This window comes from Rhodnius prolixus, unplaced genomic scaffold (assembly GCF_049639745.1).
Source record: "Rhodnius prolixus isolate KJV_2025 unplaced genomic scaffold, Rpr scaffold_4, whole genome shotgun sequence".
Classification (NCBI taxonomy): domain Eukaryota; kingdom Metazoa; phylum Arthropoda; class Insecta; order Hemiptera; family Reduviidae; genus Rhodnius; species Rhodnius prolixus.
Genome location: NW_027411614.1, coordinates 34,746,883 through 34,756,573, shown reverse-complemented (window position 1 = coordinate 34,756,573; position 9,691 = coordinate 34,746,883). Strand labels below are relative to the sequence as shown.

The 9,691-nt window shown below is 34.2% G+C and overlaps 1 non-coding gene across 1 annotated transcript; it reads right to left on the bottom strand.

The window, feature by feature from the left end:
* Positions 1-1,842: 1,842 nt before the first annotated feature.
* Positions 1,843-1,977, bottom strand: LOC141456599 (U4 spliceosomal RNA). Its single transcript, XR_012459886.1, has one exon. It is a non-coding gene; the product is annotated as a U4 spliceosomal RNA (small nuclear RNA).
* Between the last annotated feature and the right edge of the window lie 7,714 nt (positions 1,978-9,691).

The window sequence follows — 9,691 nt, the reverse complement described above, 5'->3', positions numbered from 1 at the left end:
TATATACAAGTTTATTAGAAGCTTGGCTAACCTTACTAATATAGTTGCTAGAGCACTATGTACCAGCTTAAAGTTATAACGTGCAAAATTAATATATTCTCCACTAAATTATCTTATTTATAATAATTACATTAAAGGAAGTAAATAAGAGCCAAATAATAACTATATTTTTCACAATACTAAAGTGAATTTTGTATTTGTACAAAGTACAAATTTGAACGATGCAGTTTTAATTATTTATCTAGTTCTTTTTTACGGAAAGACCAAGGTTTGGGAGAAAAATACACTTTTAATAAAATTGTACGAATCTTATTAGACTTTGCGAAACTGTTAATTTAGAGAAATAACATTTATTCCTTATTTCTTTAGCTTATTGAACGATTTTATTTCCAAAAGTAAGAATTTTAATCTCATTTATTTTTTAGTAACAACCCGATAGGAGAAAGATGGTTAGTCACACTTTTTTCAGAGTTCTTTGCGTCTCTGCGGGTATCCCAGCTTAACAACACAAATAATTCTATCAACAACAACAGGTCCAAAACCTCACACACAATGCACCAAGGGTCTGTCTGCAGAGGTTAGTTGATTTGTAAAACTATTTGAGGTTTAGTGTACCCACAGGTCAACTCTAGCTTAATATTACTAACAAACTTTCATTCACAATTATTATTCACAGTTATTTTTAACATTAATGAGCCTCATCTCCATAGTAGAAAGAAAGAAAAAATATTGTAGGCAACCTCCTACTAAGATACAATATTTGGTCTCAATCAACACCATAAATTATGTAGAAAAAGTTCCTCCAGGACTAGGAAGTCTGGATGACAACGTACAATTTGAAAAAGGTGTTAGAGTAAGCACGATGAATCTAAAACATTAATCGAGGTCGCTTCACCTCATTAATCATTATGCTTTCAAATCAAAAATTTTTGGAAAAGAGTTGCCAAACAATTTACACAACAATGAAGTTGAAAGTGAATTTGAACAATTACTGATGATTAGGTTATTATTTCTCGAAGCTCCAATACATTGTGGATCGTAATTATTAAGGTAGACCAACCACAATTTCATTAATTAATACCTCGGTACTTAGTGACCTTGGATGGTGGACAATAGGTGAATTTCATCTGGCATCATGGAAAATTGTATATAATATTGTATATGTAATGTGTACACATTTTATATAATATACATTTATAATATTATAATTAACATTTATATCTGTAACTAAACCAAAAAGGGCTATTGTTGCAAAATAGCAGCACAGTATAATTATTAGTATTATGTTTTGGGTAGTCTCTACATGTGTGTTACAACGATTACAATGATTGTTCACGAATTGCAGTTGTTCACGCGAACATATGGTTGTCTTAAAAATGTGCTATTCTCTTATTGATCGAAAATCTATCTATTACTTTATTTCTAAAACATAGTCTTTTGTTTTCAAGGCTACATTTACAAACCTACTTTCAAACTAGCTAAAATGTTTTCCGTAATAGTAATGCTAGAAAATATTTTGAAGATATTTTAACCTAATGTAGACAAAATCCAATCCTTTGGATCTAAACCACAACAAGATACATCAAGTTCCTTGTTTAAATAATCAACAATCTATACTTTTATTTTGTTTTTGCCATGATGTTCATCAGGCGCTAAGAGATACCATTAAACGAATTTTTGCTCCTCTGCTTCTACTCACAACCCATCTTATTAGTTAACCCAATTCCCGCAGCTAAGCCAAAGCGTTTAGTACTTTCTTTTTAAATTTTTAACTTTTCAGAATATTAACTTTCTTTGCTTATTTGTTTAAATATATATATATAAAAATAGAAAATAATTTTAATACTAAGGAAATCCGTATTTAAAACTAAAGACTTAGAGAGTCTTTAGAGATACTCCGTTATTAAAGTTTTCAACTAGCAATAACCGCACCTCAGGAGGCTTTCATTGGTTACGATATTGCCACTGTGCAAAGTTTTAGAGACCTGCAAAGCTAAGATATATTGTTGGTAACTGGGTCTTAGGCCTTTGATTTTATTTAAAAGTTAATAAAAGAAATTTACAGTAAAGTATTGTAACGAAGTTGACCTGGGCGGAGAAGAAAGGCCTAGATTGTTCTAGAGGTTGAACGACCAAAGTCAGTAACAGGCCGCCACTGCATAAACAAAAGGGGCGGTATCTACCTGTGGCAGAGAAGAAAGGCCTAGATTGTTCTAGGGGTTAAGCGACCAAAGTCGGTATCAGGCCACCACTGTGTAGACAAAAGGGACGGTCTCTACCTGAACTAGAAAGGAAAGGGCTAGATTGTTCAAGGAGTTAGTGACCTGTGTAAAAGCCAGCTAAGAGAAAGGCCTCAGTTGGGGTGGTGGCATATGTGTTTTCCCAGCCAGTGATTGACAGGTAGGAGCGAGACAGAGAGTAGGAGGAGGGCGGCCCCAGCTGAGTTGGTGGCAGTATGTTTTCTCCAGTCAATGAACGTCAGGAGGGCGTGGAAACTTATGCTCAGAGAGTTGGCGGAGGGCAGTCCCAGTTGGAGGAGGCACGCAGTTAAAAGGAGGCAGACACAGCTGGAGAAGTCAGTTTTTAGAGTTTTAAGGAGTTCTTAACGAGTTGTTAATCAGTTTTTAATCGAGTTCTAAGAGTTTTACAGTCTTGTAGTTTCTAGTCAGTCAGTGAGTTTTGGAGTTAGTCTTGGAGAGTCAGTGTTGAGACATAGTTAGAGAGAGTCAGTGTTGTGGAGTGCTTCAGTGGTAGCTAGTTGGGCAATTAGTCAGTTGATGAGTAGAGCTGTGTTAGTGCAGCTGAGACTAGTGCAATTCGGTGCAGTGCGGACCAGGGGTCAGTCGTGGAACAGTAAACTGTTGTGACTGTTGTAAATGGTGACTGTAATGAATAGCGTTAGTTGCTAGTAAATGTTCATGTTAGTTAATGTTAATGTGTGAATAAATCAGGTTATTACTTACAAATTTAGCGAGTTTTATTATTTAATCAAACCCACATAATATTAAAATAACTAGTGGCAGGCACTAGTTGTGTAAGTAAAGTTTTTGGAAAAACTTTACAGTATGTTTGCTAGTCGCATCCGTCCACGACACCTAATTGGTAGTTGGACGTCAAGCCCGCCTGAAAAAATAGGCAATTACTTACTCCGTTATTTGGATATTCAGATCCAAGTTGATCCGTGGATTAACCATCCAAGCTATCCAACTTCTAACGTGTACAATAATATCAATTTAATTGTACTAAAGTTATCAGCGTCCCTTTTTTTTAAGTGTTAACCTTTCACTAGATTTCAAAAATTTCCTGACACCACGTCCTGCCGGCCCAAACCCTTTCATTCACAGACTTTTCTCACCAAAATTAATCCTCCTTGGAGACTGAAATACGTTGGCCCCGAACATCTCACTTTCTTCAGGGAACACGCCCAACCATTTATCAGAACTCCTTCACTGGGAGAAATCTTTCCATCCCATTTCATCGTCATTTATGTTTCACCAACAGATTCACTTTTCGTGTACAGTTCTAAATGTGTCTAAATAAAAAAATCAATACCAGTAAATCAATATTAAGCTCTCTGAGTGTATAGACATTAATATTATAAGCAGGTCGGTATATTTACAGCTTATCTCTATTTCTGTTTCTACAGAAGAAAGCAGACACAGAGATATACTTCTAGAGAAAACAAAATATTAAAGCCTCTTTGTTATTCAACTGGGTTTTTTTCCCTACCCTAGCAAGGTATGGCTTAGCCAGGAAGGAGGAGCTAGGAGGGATCCTGGGATAATGAAATTTTTAGTTTGATCCTTTCCTTTTTTGCCTGGTAACTTAGCCTTTGGCGAGTGCAGTCGGTAAGCTTGTACCAGTAAAAGGCCATGTCTCATCCAGAATTCAACTATCTTTACTCTCCTTTACCTTTCTATCTCTGAAAGTTCGGCCCATCCAACCCTAGACTTCCACCACTTCATCCTGTCACCCCAATTGACCGTGTGATTATAGTACCCTTTTTTCTTCATTTCTTCCGTTTCCTCCAGACTTCCCTCTTTTCCCTCATATCTCCCACTTATTTCTTTCCTTCTTCTTTCACTAGCTTTTGTTGTCCCCCGTTCTTTTGGCTTGCCGACTAATAAATATGGAAATGTGACCTGCTGTCTTTTCTTTTCTTTTCGCTTTCTAGTTTCTCGCACCATCTCTTTATTCATGTTCCTTGATCTCTTACTTCAAACTCACCCTCATTCCTATATAACACTGCCATTCATTTCTATTCTCCATTCCACTCCCTATTACTCAATCTCTTCCGTCATTCTTTCTTATTAAACACTTGTCTTGAAATGAATTTTCTTTCCAGTTCTACTTTCTGCTCTGCGAATGACACAATGTCACTTGGAATAAATTTAATATAAAATATTTTCCTCTTTTACGTCTTCCTGTACCAGCCTACTCATCCCTCAAACCTCCAACGCAGTTTATATATATACATAATCTAACCAGACGAATATGACAATTTTGATAAATTAAAATGAAACATTTCCATATCTTTCCTTTACTGGGAGGATGAACATTATCAATTTTCCGCGATCATACTAATAATGAGGATTACAACGTATAATCCACAATGTTTTGTGATTCAAAAAACCAAGGATTGAAATTTCCATTGTTGTTTATGTACGGGATTAAGGAATAAATTTTAATAATTGTAATACTAGAAGAGTCCACAACTACATTGAAATGATGAATTTAATTCATTAACTATGATATGATTGCTGTATATATCTTCAAAGAGCTTTCGTGAAGAAATATATGTCTAAATTATACATGCCATTTAAAATGATTTGTGTAAAATAAATGAATTACATAAAACCAGCCTACTATTCACGCACTCAGTCAGGCAGGGCAGCAGGGCATTCCTATTGACTAAAATTGATCGACCTTTGAACTGGAGTTTTCCAAAGATCTAATCTAATTTTTCTACAATCAAGAATCTTAGCTCCTTCTAAGATAACTATATTTTTTTATGTTTCTTAGCCTTAAAAGCTGAGCCTGCTATTTAAAATTCTAGGAAGAATCCTTTTGTTTCCGTTAATAATAATAATATACATTTATTTCAAAAGATATAGTACATAAAAAACCTTAAACAATGTACAAAAGGCATGGCTAACGCCGTCTGCCAGAGTTTGGTTACAAAATAAAAAGAAAGAAAAACCTTATGTGAAAATAAACTTAATGGCACAAAAAAATAATACAACAATAAAATAATAAAAAAAATAGAACACTGTGAGTAAAAATTAAAGTAAATTTTTTTAAATCAAATTAATTATAATTAAAAAAGTAATATTTTCAAAATCAGAAAATTAATAATTGAATTCTCTAATGAGACTGTATCTATAGTTCCAGGCCTGCCTGGCAAAATTAATCAATTCACTGCAAATACGCTGATTCCCCAAAGCACCAATGACATATTGAGCATCTAAGAATTTCACACCGAGGCTCCTCAGTCGAAATTCCGAAAGGATTGGGCACTCGCAGAGGAAGTGATGCAAGTCCTCCCTGCTATTCAAATTGCATAATGCACATTTCTCTTTTTGGGCAGCTTTATCAATCCATGGCACATAGTTCAGATAAAGCATTTCACCTCTAATTTTAAACCACCTCAGACTTGACATGCCCAACTGGGTGGTAGAGCCAACTTTAAAGATCCCAAGCCGTCCTCTAGTCTCAAGCAGTGTCCTATAAAGGATAAAACGCTCTGTTTCGGTTAACGATTGAGTAGGTAATTACTGAAGTCTTCTCAATTTGCAGTATTAGAATTGTGAAGTCGCTGAAGACTTTAAGTGAAGTTGAAATTGAAACGTTGCTTACGGTAGAAAATCTAATGCGTTATCAATATTATGGTGCATTTTACTTTTCAAGGGTTATGCTTATGCCCTCTAAAGTCATCATTATATTAATGATAATAAATCCATCCTTCTCTGCCACCAAAGGTTACAATGATATAGAATGGAACAGTATGCAAGATAGAATTGTAAAGTTATGAAAGCGTTTTGGATTGGAACTTATTATGGATAAATGGAGAGAATCAAAAGTTGCTCGAACAAGAAAAGGAGTTAATTTTGACGGAATATTTCCTTGAGGGTAATTAAATCTTTTAAAAAGGGAACTCCAGGATTTATTCAAGGGCACAAACATAATTATGTAAGACATCCAGTGAGAAACTGTCTAAAACAGTAAAGTGAGAACTCATTAAAATTTTCTCTTTCAACAAAGTACACTGACCTAAAAAACGTGTTTCCATTCTAAGATTACTCATATACTTAGTAATTAGAAGATCTGGGGTAAAGGTAAGCTGTACTGAAATACTGTTCATGTCAAACTAGACATAAGATGTAAAGACACTTAAAGTAGTTGATTTTAAATTTTCTAGTTCGTTTACGAAATTCATCTTTACAGTTGAAGTAATAGAGAATTCAGTTCATATATTTAGTTTTAAATCTTCATTTTCGTTCCCTTCTATCCCATGTAAAATCATCCCTAGTTTTTTAAGTGACAATGAGCAATAAAAACAAAGCTTAAATTTTAAGCAGCATTGATTTCAAAATTGTAGTTTCGATTTCGAAACAGAAACACTTGCAGGCCACTAAGTCTTCTTGCCCTTTTTCTATTTGAATGATTTCTTCTCAAACGCCTTCTTTGGTTTTTAGAAGCAAAACTACCCATATTGCATTGTGGACGCCATATCAAAGTGCAGAGTTTAGCACGACTGTTTCATTATGACTTGAAAGCATTTTTGTTGAGCTTACCATATCCATGCTTTACTCTTCGATTTTAACTTTATACCCTTCCCACCTGATCCACAAATCCTAAGTTACCTTTAGACTCTTCCAATTTACCGATTCTTCTTCTAAAAACCTTCTGAAGGCCAGAGTGCTGCAAAGAAGTTATTTTTTAGGCCCTCAACTACAACAACAAATTATACACATCCAACACTTTTACAATGCTATTAAGACACTTTGGCAGATGACAAAAGCTTTCTTTTCATTGGATCCACATTGCCAAACCATTATCCAAAACGCCATCACAATGAATTTAAAACACGATGCAAGTTTTGGAAAAATTAAAGAAGGCCGAGCAACAATGTAATGTTCACTCCTAGCCGAGTTATTCATCTCTTAACTACAAAAACAATCCCGAGCTGACTGCCGTCAGGCTAAAGAAATTCTTGGCCTATCAAAAACGGCAATAGTTGGTTTTAGCAGGTCCTGGATCCGCTAGTTGGTTCAGGTGTTGAGTGGACATGCGAATTTAGCGTACCATCTTTTCAAATGCGGCCTTATCCAGTCGCCAATTTGCGCCGGCTGTGGTGAGTCCAATGAGACTGTGCGGCAATTTGTAGAGGTGTGTCCAGTTTATTCTAAAACTAGATTTCTCGTCTTCAGAAGGTCAAATGTTTCTCTACCGGAGATTGTAGCGTCTGGTAATCTTAACGAACTTTCTAGGTTTATTCAGTGCACTGGACGATTGAGTCGCCATGCTCCCTAGTGTCCTGTTACTACTTTATTAGTTTATTGTATGGGCATCTGGCAAACTTTAGCCGGATTTGTTTTAAAGCCCCGGTATCTCTGATGAGATGAGTGGTGGGCGGGGAACAATGGGCATTTTGGATAGCCTGCGTTCCTTCCCCTTTTTGGTGGAACCGCCCTTTTAATACAATCTACAATCTACAAAAACAATCCCAATTCAGTTGCTAAAACTGAAAAAATACAAAGCTGTATACATGGACAAAAGGCCTGGATAGATCCCAGCTTTAGATTTTTGTTTTTGTTTCGGGAGTGTCTTTTTGGGAGAGGGCCTAATGACGTCAGTTGTTACTGCTTTTTGAATTAAATAAAATAAACTGCAGTAGTTTTCAAATATAATAAGTAAAAAACACAATCACAATTTACATTGAACAATATAATACGTAGTAGTACGTATGAGTAAAAACCCAATCCATCTACCTGAGAAAAGAAAAAGCATGATTTCCGACTAAAGATAAAATCTCCTTCCATTATTTATACACATTTTAATAATAAATTCTAATTTATTTTATTTTTAAATAAAGTAACAGAAAGATGGAAAAGAAAATCACGATATTTGAGAACGCCTTGGTGGAATTATGATATGTAAATCCAGTTTGACACACGTGATAGACTGCATTACAGCACGTTGAAAATTCATGTCTTTTAAACTTATCTCGTCACTCGGTTTATGACTCGTGTGTTTACTGATGCCTTTTCTCTTAGATTTAGATCTATTCTCTTTGTAAATTTCTCCTCTCTTTGTTCTTGAATAAAATTCACTTATCGATTTATTTAGTGGGATGTTAATATATATATTTTCTATTACCATAATGATGTCCATAATACCATAATGCATCTTATATATTAAGATTAAAGTGAAAGATTACAGCTCTACTTATATATTAAGTTGAACTGATTACTTCACTGGAATTGAGGAGAGTTTTTTTAAAAATTAATATTGAGTATTCGCTCCAGTTAAATATGGAAGCACTAAGCTTGTAAACAAATTAAGTTAGAAAGATAAAGAAAAATAGACAAAGTAGGCTTGATTTGAGATCAAGCCGTGTTGATAGATTGGAAGGCAGTGATTAAATTACCAATAAAATCAATATATATAAAGCTACATAATTAATTGGTGATTTTAGTTAATAGAAGCTGGAATCTGTGAACACAAATTGATGAAACTAGTTCACGTAGTTTGATTAATCTCTTAAACAAGAACAAGGATTGTATAAATTTTCGAAAGTTTGTTCTGAAATGACTATCTATATCTTTACCCAAATTTAGTAAATAGCTGTGAAGTAGAAATATTACAGAAATGTGGTGGATATAGTTATTAAATTTGTGAGCAACAGCCATGGAATATTATTTATTATTATTGATTCAGCGCTATTAAAACTTAAGCGGTTCAGCCGTGTCTTCAGAAATATTAAATTATCATGATCTAAGTTGAAATGTATTTAAATTTCCAGCAATCTGTTGTAACTTGTTGCCAACTATAGCTGTGAAATATTGTCTATCGATGGTCGACTGAATCGCCAGTGTCTTCGAGACTTCCTGGAAGCCTGAAGATCATAATCAACATCATCACTACCGTTGGGTAGTTTCTCTCATCCTGCTGTTCACTCATATTTAGTTATTATTTATTACTAAGGAACGGATTTTTATGTATTTAAAAATGCCAAATATTTAATTAAAATATGCATTTATTTTCGTCAATTATGTGGAAAATATGTGATTTTCTTAAAATATTTTCTGGAATATTTAAGTAAAATGGACATTTTTTTTTATAAAAATGGAATTTTTTTTTGGGGGGGGCAAGTTATAATTATTTATACAAGAAAAGAACATTTTTACAATTTATAATAATTTATTAGGAACAAAATAATTTGTTTTTACAAGTTATAATGATTTATACAACAAAGAACATTTTTACTATTTATAAAAAGATGTGTTAAATTTTCAATTTTGAAAACTTCACTCTTCGAAATTTCAAATGTTGGAACGTAAAGTGACGACGATCTGGGCGTAAGATGGACTTGTAACGACTGAAAGATCGTTCAACATCTACAGATGTTATAGGTGCCTTGCTGAAAGAAGTTATCTCGTTGGTTGTAAAGGGTACACGATGTTCTGAG